The 9553-nt window shown below is 58.1% G+C and overlaps 1 long non-coding RNA gene across 2 annotated transcripts; it reads left to right on the top strand.

The window, feature by feature from the left end:
- Positions 1-215: 215 nt before the first annotated feature.
- Positions 216-4840, top strand: LOC112909137 (uncharacterized). 2 transcript variants are annotated; one of them, XR_003233050.2, is made up of 3 exons: positions 216-3328; positions 3599-3886; positions 3985-4840. It is a non-coding gene; the product is annotated as an uncharacterized lncRNA (long non-coding RNA). The 2 variants fall into 2 exon arrangements; XR_012000693.1 differs by having other exon boundaries at positions 216-3886.
- Positions 4841-9553: the final 4713 nt, after the last annotated feature.

Here is a 9553-nt window from a genome sequence, read left to right as displayed (position 1 = left end):
CAATATGCCATAGAAGGCCCTGAAGTCCTGGGTTTGGGAGCCTCCGGGCAGGTGAACACATAGAGGTGCTGGGGCGGGGCGGGGGGGTGGGTGCGCTCCTGGGAGGCTGCTGGGCGGGAGGGGGCGCTCCTCTGCAGGGCTTGGAAGCTCGTGCCCCTTCCCCACCCCCACCCTGTGGGTCTCTTCCATCTGCTGTTCCTTTTTTTTTTTTTTTTTAAGATTTTATTTATTCATAGAGAGAAGCAGAGACACAAGCAGAGGGAGAAGCAGGCTCCATGCAGGGAGCCCGATGTGGGACGCGATCCTGGGTCTCCAGGATCACACCCCAGGCTGCAGGTGGCGCCAAACCGCTGTGCCACCGGGGCTGCCCCCATCTGCTGTTCCTGAGTCGTATCCTTTACAAGCATCCCCCAAACTTTGAAGCCAGTTGGGGCCCCAGTGTGGGTAACCTGCAGACCCAGTACTGTGGCTCCTGAAGTGGAGGATGTCTCTGGGCCCCCGCAGCCAGCGGCGAGTGTCCGAACTGAGTTCACTTGCAGGACCCGAGGCGGGGAGTCCAGAGAGCTGGAGAGTCTGTCAATGTCAGGAAAAAGCCGCGTGGGAAGTGTTGCGGCCGCCTTTCTGACGTGGGGGCGTTCTTGGGTGGGAGGAGGAGGAGGTGTGGGGCCTCTTGTGCAATGGGCCGGTCCCGAGTGCACGGCCTCACCGCTCCTGATCCACCTCTCACCCCCGTGTCACCAGGGGCCCGACGGTGCTGGACGTCCCCGTGCCCAAGCCTGTGGCCCGGCCGCCCTGTTGCCTCCTGTGCCCTGTGCGTGGGGCCCAGTCTCCACCCGCGGGTGTAAGGGCCTCTCACCCGTGGACGGGAGCGTGTGGGGGATACTGCAGCCTGTACCGTGTGGGTGGCAGGCCCGCCTTGGCGAACTTGGGCTCAAGAGGGAAGCTACACACACGCACCTGCGCTAGGCCCGCAGGTCCGGCTGTGCCCCCGCCCCGTGCACGCGAGGGCAGGGCGACAGTCACCTGCAGGCCTGGCCCCGGCCCCGGGGCTGAGGAGCCCCAGGAGCCTCCACCTGGGCTCCCAACGCTGCTGACTCCGCGTTTCAGATAAGCAGGAAATTCCTGAGAGGAAAACCACAAGCTTTATGTTTATTTAATTCCAGCCATTCTGTGGTTTTTGGAGACGGCCTTTAAAGATTTGCTTTTGATTTTTATCTCAAAGAGAATGCAGAAAAGTCCCCGGTCGGGCTCCAGAGAAAATACACACAAAGAAAAGAAGCGAGTGTGGATCTCGCCAGGCGGCTCTGGGGTGAGGGCAGGATGGGGCTGGGGTGCGTCCCCTCGGAGCGGCGGCCTGGCTGCGCGCACACATGTGGGCCCCAGAGTCACGTTCCCTCATCAGCTCGGGCCACAGTGCCGGAGGACGGGCTTTGGGGAGGCCTCCCCTCATGGCGGCCAGCTTCCTTGTCCACCCCTCGGGCTGCAGGGAGGGGCCAGGACTCGGGACTCCTGTCGGGTGCCATCGGACACACGCTGTGCCCGGTGCCCATCTTAGCTGGCGGAGTGGAGGGTGTGCTGCGGGCGAGGGGGAGCGGCAGTGTCCGCCCGGAGCCCCCTGCAGCCGTGCACCCTGGGCGGGTAACCCGCCAGAGCCGCGCGCAGGCGGGCGCACCTGCTGCCACATGCAGATCTCTCCGAGGGCAAGGCTGTTGCCCGGAGCAAGGAAGTCACTGGGGGGCCTTTCCTCTGGGTCAGGACCCTCACCTGGAACCTCAGGTCATCAGTCCAGGCCTGTTGGGAAGGGGATTAGCTATGGAGCCACCACGGGGGGCCTGTGAGAGCTGGGGTATAGCATGGGGTGGGCTCTCAGGGAACAGGTCAACACGCGTGCGTGAGCTGGACTGCCTGGTGGGTCCTCCAGCTTGAGTCTGTCCGACAGCACCTTGCTATAGGTGGCAGGGGCGCGTCCCCTGAGGAGGGCCTGCTTCCCATGTGCGGCTGTCAGCAGGCAGTCCTCCAGACCCGTCTCCCTCGCAGCCCGGGAACTGTCAGTGCCCTGTTTCCTGTCAAACTCTTCATCGATTCATGTGATTTCCTCTTGTTTTCATGCTCCTGCTGCCGGGGCTGCGACCGGTGGGAGCCTGTATGGGGCCGGTGCTCGGTGTCCTTCCTTGCCCTCGGGGACACAGGTGCTGAGACCCTCTGCCCCTGCCCTCTGTCCTGGTGTCTCTGGCGGACGCAGGATTGAGAATGACTGGGCGCACACCCGCACGCGGGCATGTCCGTACCACCACTCGCATCAGAGCTGTGAGTTTGCTGACGCGCCAGTTCCACCATGTCCATGGGCTCCTTCGGGTTTTTTGTCTGAGCCTGTGGTTCTTGTCTCCCCCGTGCGAATCCACACGCCATGCCTGTGGGGCTGCTAATCCCTAGGGAGGAGCCTGCCTCATCCCATCCCTCTAGGGCTCTGGGCTGCTCATTCTGGGCAGGGCACAACCGGGCCACCTGGCTTCCGCTCAGGGCTGGCAGGGAGACGGAAGGGACCCCAGCTCCACCACCAGCTCTAGGTACGGGCGCATCCACCCCATGTCCCCTCAGGATGGATGCTGGGGACACTGACTGTCCTGTTGGAGTCAGGTCATGCATGTGAAGGTGCAGTGGTGCCTGGTGAGCCTTGCGGCTGGGGCGCGTGTGTGCGTGTGCTCACGGGTGTGGCATGTGTGCGTGTGTAGGGAGCAGAAGCAGCGGTCTGCTGGGCACCTGTGAGATCCTCAGGCTGACATGGCTCCTCCAGCTCCAGTGCGGCCATGGGAATGCCTGCCACTGTGCTTGTCTCTGTCCTCTCCGGAGGTCACCAGACCTCCCCCCGGCCCCCGGTGCTGCTGCAGGTGGCAGATCCACATCTGTAGCGTCTCTGAGCTTTCCAGGGCCTCCCGCGTGTTCTGATTAGCATGGGGAAGAATCCACATTTGCACCAAATGAGCCAGAGGTGGTTTCTAGATACAGCAGGTGGGAGCCATTCAGCATCCTGTGACAGGGACGGGGACAGAGGATGGAGGAGGGGTGTCCCCGGCCCGTGGCACATTCTGGATGCTGGGCCCACCTTGGACTCAGGCACTTCTGTTTGTTTTCATGGTCTTATTACTTTCCTAGGGCTTCCCTAACAAAGCCACCAACTCAGGGCTCAAACTGAGATGTCACAGGGCCGTGCCACTTCTGGGCACAGCCTCTCCCAGCCTCTGGTGGTGCTGGCATTCCTTGGCGTCCCTTGGATGGTGGATGCATCACCCCATCTCTGACTCCGGGGTCCCATGGCATCTCTCTTCTGGTAAGGACACTCTTCTTGGGGTCAGACTCACTGACTCCAGGTAACTGACCCCCCTCTTATCAATCACACCTGCAATGGCCCTATTTCCAGATAAGGCCCCATTCTCTGATCCTGGGGTTCAGGACTGAGGCATATCAGTTTGTGGGACAGTTCAACCTACTGCAGGGTCCCAGCTGTACCCTCTTGTATTTGACAGTATTGAAAACCATTTATAGTTTTAAGAATAATCTTTAGAGACATGCACAGAAACATGGCTTTTCCTAACCTCAGGGCTCACGAGGCTGGGCATCCCCAGGACACTGTGCGTGCAGAGGCCTGTGCACACAGGTGTGCTCTCCACATGTACCATCTGCTCCCCTCTTTCACCCCTTGGGGATCGCTCAGCATCCGTTGTGTCTGGAGCTGCCTGGCTCTCCGTCGTGGGCGTGTGAGAAGCGGTCAGGAGACTTTCAGGACGTGATCACCAAGGCCAGAAAGAGCAAAGCTTGTTGTCACAGAAGTCACTCTCACAGACCAAGCATGACGTCAGTTCCTGCCAGGGAAGCACCTGGTCCCAGGGTGGGCATTTGTAATTAAATTCTTTTTATTTTGAAATAATCTCATGTTTAGAGAAAAGTTGTAGTAACAATACGATTCCCTGTGTCCTTTTCTGCCAGGTTGCCCAACCGTGAACATTTTACCATGTTTGCTTCAGACCTAAAGCTGCAAAGCGGACTATTTCAGGGCGTGTTCTCGAAAACCAGGGTCTTGTGCTGCGCCTGTGGGGGGCTGTTAGCACTGACACAGTGAGGTACCGCCTCTACTCTGCAATCTGTTACCTGGCCCGGTAATGACCCTGCACACTGCTCCCTCGGGTCACTGCTGGGCATTTTACCATCTCGGTGTCCATTGATGGGGTTTCTCGGCCATTCCATCCTCCCCCTGGGGATTTTGTGCGGATATGAGGACTCTTGGCTTCTGTGCGTTGTATTTAGCCTTACCGGGGTCCGTTATTATTTGAGTCTGTGATCTCCCTGTCGATGGTCTGGGGCTGTGCGTGCTGCCTATTTGGGAGGCACGACGTGAGGCTGGGTTTGAGTGTAGAGAAGATGAAATGAAACGCTCACTCCTCAGCCATGTGTACCCCATTTCCAGTGCTTAGTGGCCACAGGTGCTGGGCTGGTTGCAGATGCTGAGGATGTGGAACATCCAATCATCACGAAAAGTCTCCATGGGGTTTCCAGGTACAAAAGTGTACCTCTGCAAATGGAGTCAGCCCCTGTGGGCTCCATTCTTGTAGCCCCGGTGTGCTCCCCAGTCGGACCGCAGTGGTTGAGGCCTCTGGTGCCAGGTTCATGGGCAGTGGGGGGAGCAGGCATGGCTGCCATCCTGCCCCCGAGGACGCCCACATCTGCTTCTTCAGTTAGGCGGTGGGTGTACCAAAAGGCATATCCATGTCACTGTGCCAAGAAAGCAGCAATCAATTCCTACTGTCTTTACTCTTTCCGTTTTATTATTATTTCTTAAGATTTATTTATCGATTGTTTCCTGAGAGACCCAGGGAGTGAGGCAGAGACACAGGAGGGAGACACAGGCTCCACGCAGGGAGCCCAATGTGGGACTCGATCCCGGGACCCTGGGGTCATGCCTTGGGCTGAAGTCAGCCGACCGACCGCTGGGCCACCAGGCCTCCCACTGTTTCTGTGTTCATCAGGAGTGGGCATCATTCTGCCCGAGGTCCATGTGCACCTCTGGGGAGAAGCCGCCATCTCTCCTGGAAGGTCACTGTAGCATCCCTGGGTTTCCCGGTGGAGAAGCAGCCCGGGTGCCTGGGAGCCGGTACCCTGCCCGGGTCCGCGGGGTCCGGTGCCCTCCTTCCATGCATGGGCTCCATCTGCGGGCCTCCCGGGGGTGGCCGGAGGTGGGCGGCCCTGCCCGGCTCTCTGTCCAGCGCGTCCCCATCGGGAGGCTCTGCGGCTCTCCGGAGCCTCGGCCCCTGTGGGGGCGGCTCCTGGTGGGGCGGCTTCCTTCTCCCGTGGAGCCGTCGGTTCGGCCACGTCACCTGGGCGTTCACACTGACAACATCCTCGGAAGGCAGCACGACGACCGGAGTCCTGCCGTCGCCCTGCCCGTCGGCTCCTGGAGGGGCCGCGCCCACCGCCGCCTGCAGGGCTGTCCTGCCTTGGCGGCCGGAGCCCAGCGCAGGGCTCGCTGGCTGTCGGCTGGGCATCGCGTGTGCGGCCGGGGGAGCGGTGGCCACGGCAGAGCTCGGGGAGGCGTTGGTGCGCAGGCGCGGCCGCCGCCCTGGGTCGTCGCGGTCGCCGAGGGACAGCCCCGCGCAGCCGCACGTCGTCGTGTGCACGCGGCTCCTGGTGGCGGTGCGCAGGCGCGGCGGGATGGCCTGGGGGCGGGGGCGCGTCTGGCTCCGGAGCGGGAGACGCCGGGGCCCGCGGGGATTCGCGGGCTCTGACCCCGGAGAAAGCGAGTGTGGGGGGGGGGGGGGGCGGCGGGAGGGCGGCGGGACCCGGACGGGCGGGGGACTTGCCTGCGTGCAGGTTTGGGTCCGCCCCAAGGGCTGGGGGCGGGGGGCGGGGCGGCGCACGGGAGCTGGCCGGCCGGGGGGCCGGGCGGGCGCGGAGCTGGGCGGGGTGAGCCGGGCGGCCCAGGTGGGCGCGGCGGTGCCCAGGGACCCCATGGGGGCGCAGGGCGGTGGTTGCGCTGGGCCTCGTCCTCTTCCCGTCTTGGAGCTGCTCGACGGGCACAGACACCGGGCACCCAGGTCCCTGTTGCTGTGAGTGGCACGGCCCTGGGTGGGCCCTGGGTGGGCCCTGGGTCCTGGCTGCGTGCACCGCTTCCCGCACCCCGGGAGGGCGCGCCCTGGCTTCAGGGCGGACGATGTGTGAGTCATGGTTGGAAAACAGAGGCGCGACCCGGCGGGTTCCTCTGCCCGCTGAGCCCACCAGGAGATGCAGCAGGAAGACAAGCTGTGTGGTTTTCCATGTTTTTGCGCTTTGTCTTTTCTCAGCGTCAAAAGCTAAGTGGCACCTTGAAAATACACTTGTGTGGGGACCCAGGGCCAGGTTGTGCCCGCCCAGAATGCTGCGGTTGCGTTTGAGGACAGGGGCTGCTCTGGCCCCACAAACTGGACACAATATATCCGTGGCTTTTGCTTAGAGTCAGATGTAATTCCTCTGCCTTTCCCCAGCTTCCCCAAATTCTCACCCTAACACAGACTATTTTGATGATTAAAAACAAAGGAGGACCCCACACCAAAAACCTGAACCAAACAAGCCGACTACAAATAAGGAAATGAATAAATATGTTCAAAGCAAAGCCTGTGGAGATGACTTAGAGTTTGTAGGGTGTTTTTTTTTTTCTTTCCATTTTTTAAAATTGGAGTTCGATTTGCCAACATACAGTCTAACAGTCGGTGCTCATCCCCTCAGGTGCCCCCACCCCCTGCCCACCTCCCCTTCCACGACCCCTTCCTTGTTCGTTTCCTAGAGCTCAGTCTCCTGTGGTTTGTCCTCCTCTCTAATTTTTCCCACTCAGTTCCCCTCCTTCCTTTATAATCCCTTTCGCTATTTCTTGTATTCCCCGTATGAGTGACACCATGTGATGATGGTCCTTCTCCAACTGACTGACTTCACTCAGCATAATCCCCTCCAGTTCCATCCGAGTTTGTAGGTTTAAAGCATGTTGCCAGCTTTCTTGAAGTGGCAGCCCCAAGGGGAGATGCCACCAGTGGCGAGCACCCTGGTATTTGAAGCAGTGTCTGGAGACTCTTGGACAAGATGCTAACAGCTGTCACTGCTGGCTCTGGTTGTACGACCTGGCCCCGGAGGTGACAGGTTACTTTGGGGGCAGAGGTGGGGACGTCTGTGGGGACTTGAATATGCTCTTCCAAGACACTGAACAAGTAGAGCAAAGGTAAGCAAAGCTACAGAAAATTAGAATATTGTTGGTAATAAAGTGAATTTTACTTGCATTTATGAATATTTATAATTTAGAAATAGGTATTTATGAGTACGCATGTTGTTATTAGGTTGTTATTTCAGGGATTCAATAATGTAATTTCATATCTGAAAATCCGTTCAATTTATTTATGAGTTAATGCTGAAAAAGTATTTAACTTTCAACACTTCATGATAAAAAGCATCCAGGAATCAGGAATGGCACGTCATGTCTAACTTGAGAGCATGTAGCAGAAATGCCCACGTAACGTGTCGGGGAGGACATCCTGATCTTTCTGCTATAAGGTTACAAAGGAGCGGCTCCTGTGAGTCTCTGTGAGTCCTGGAGGCTGCGTCACTGTCAACCTGAAGAAGGTCACAAGGGAATAAGTTAAAACCATATACCAACATGTTACTTGGCGAGATGCATAAATTAATCCCTAGAAAGACATAAACCACCAGAACTGCTTCCAGAAGAAATAGACACTCTGAATACATTTGTAAGAAACACAGAGACTAAACTCATACTTTAACAACTTCCCACAGAGGAAAGCCCAGGCCCAGGTGGCTCCACTGTGATCCTGCTGAGTGTTTAAGGCTGTCAGCAGAGCTGGGAGCAGCAGGAGGACCCAGCGCAGGCCCCAGCTCTGACTTCTGTGCTGCCTGCAGGCCTCGGTGCCAGTCCCTGGTGAGGCCACGCCCGGAGCCTGTCAGTCCTATGAGGGAGGGGCAAAGCCTGGTAAATTCTCGTTTTTCCCAGAGACGAGAGTTACCACGAGGCATCACAGTGTGTGTTGGTGGACTCATGGGGAGGCAGCTTGGCCTAGACCCTTTCAGCCACAAAGCAGCAAGGCAAGCAGCAGCCTCCCGCCCCTCCAGCTGTCACTGATGGTCCCTACAAGTCCTGCTGATGTGGAGTCGTCCCCCTGGGGCCCCTCAGGCTGAGAGCTGCCAGGAGGGCAGAGGTGGGCATGCTTCAGCTGGGCTGACACTGGACCAGGGTGTTAGCAAACTCGGGATGGGGAGGCCCACCAGGGGATCTGTGAGTGCGGAAACAGAGGTCAGAGGCTCTTCCCCTCCAATCCTGTGTGAGCACCCCGCGTGGGCTGTCAAGAATGCTGGGGTGTGGGAGCGGGGTTGCCAGGGACTGGCCTGGGAGGTGCGTATCAGGCTGTGTGAATGTGCCGAGGCTGGTGGTGCCTGGCTGCGGCAGGCTGGGTTCACAGGTCATTGTGGGCCAGAGATGTGTCCCCAGAACCTCTGAGCACAATCTTGTTTGGGAATGGGGTTTTTGCAGATGTAAAGTCGTGGGTGAGGGGCTGGGCTGTGTCGGATCCTCAGGGGCTTAGAGGTACCTGGGCCGTGGCTTACGTACTGATGGGGAGACTGAGGCCACAGACATGCTGAAGTCCCCAACTCTTCTGGTGGTGAAACCATCAAATTGTGATCACAAGATGCACACATCTTACTACAATTTGTGGGTTCTGACGAAGGGCCTATCAGTAACCTGTGCCCCACCCCATCGCCCTGCAAGCCCCTCATGCTCTTGCCAGTCTGTCCATCCAGAGGGGCCCACCTGTCCTGAAACTGCACAAGTGGCATCAGTCAGTACACGGCCTCATTGGTCTGGTTTCTTTCACTCACTGTAATGCCCCCTTTGTCCCCTCCCTGCCCGCTTGCGCCTGGAGGGCAGTGGCAGGCAGGCATCCTTGCCTTGGGCCAGACCCCTGGGAAGCACCATCTCTCCCTCCTGTGTGCTGCAGGTTCACTTCTCTTAATATGATGAGAAAAAAATTTTTAGTGTGAATAGGTACTGAATTTTGTCTAGTGTTTTTTTGCATCTCTTGATAGGATCATATATTTTTTCTTCCTTAGTCTCTTAGTTGATTTTCCAATTTCAAACCAGCCTTGTGTTTCAGTGATGAACCCCTCTTGGTCATTGGTCACAGTGTGTGATCTTTTTTTTTTTTTTTTTGGTTTATTTATTTTAGAGAAAGAAAGTGTGGATGAGTGTGGGGTGGGGAGGGGCATAGGGAGAGGCAGCAAGGAGAGAGGATCTCAGGCAGATGCCCAGCTGAGCGTGGAGCCTGACATAGGGCACAGTATCATGACCCAGAGATCAGACCTGAGCCGAACCCAAAAGTCAGACACGGATGGTGCCACCCAGGCGCCCCACAGTGTCCGATTCTGTGTACGTGTGTACGCGGCTGGTGCACTTGCTAGTGCTAATGTTGCTAAGGATGTTTCTGTGTTCATGAGGGATGTTAGTCTGTAGTTTACTTGTGTTGTCTTT

This window comes from Vulpes vulpes, chromosome 3 (assembly GCF_048418805.1).
Source record: "Vulpes vulpes isolate BD-2025 chromosome 3, VulVul3, whole genome shotgun sequence".
Classification (NCBI taxonomy): domain Eukaryota; kingdom Metazoa; phylum Chordata; class Mammalia; order Carnivora; family Canidae; genus Vulpes; species Vulpes vulpes.
This window is presented reverse-complemented; position numbering and strand designations above follow the sequence as displayed.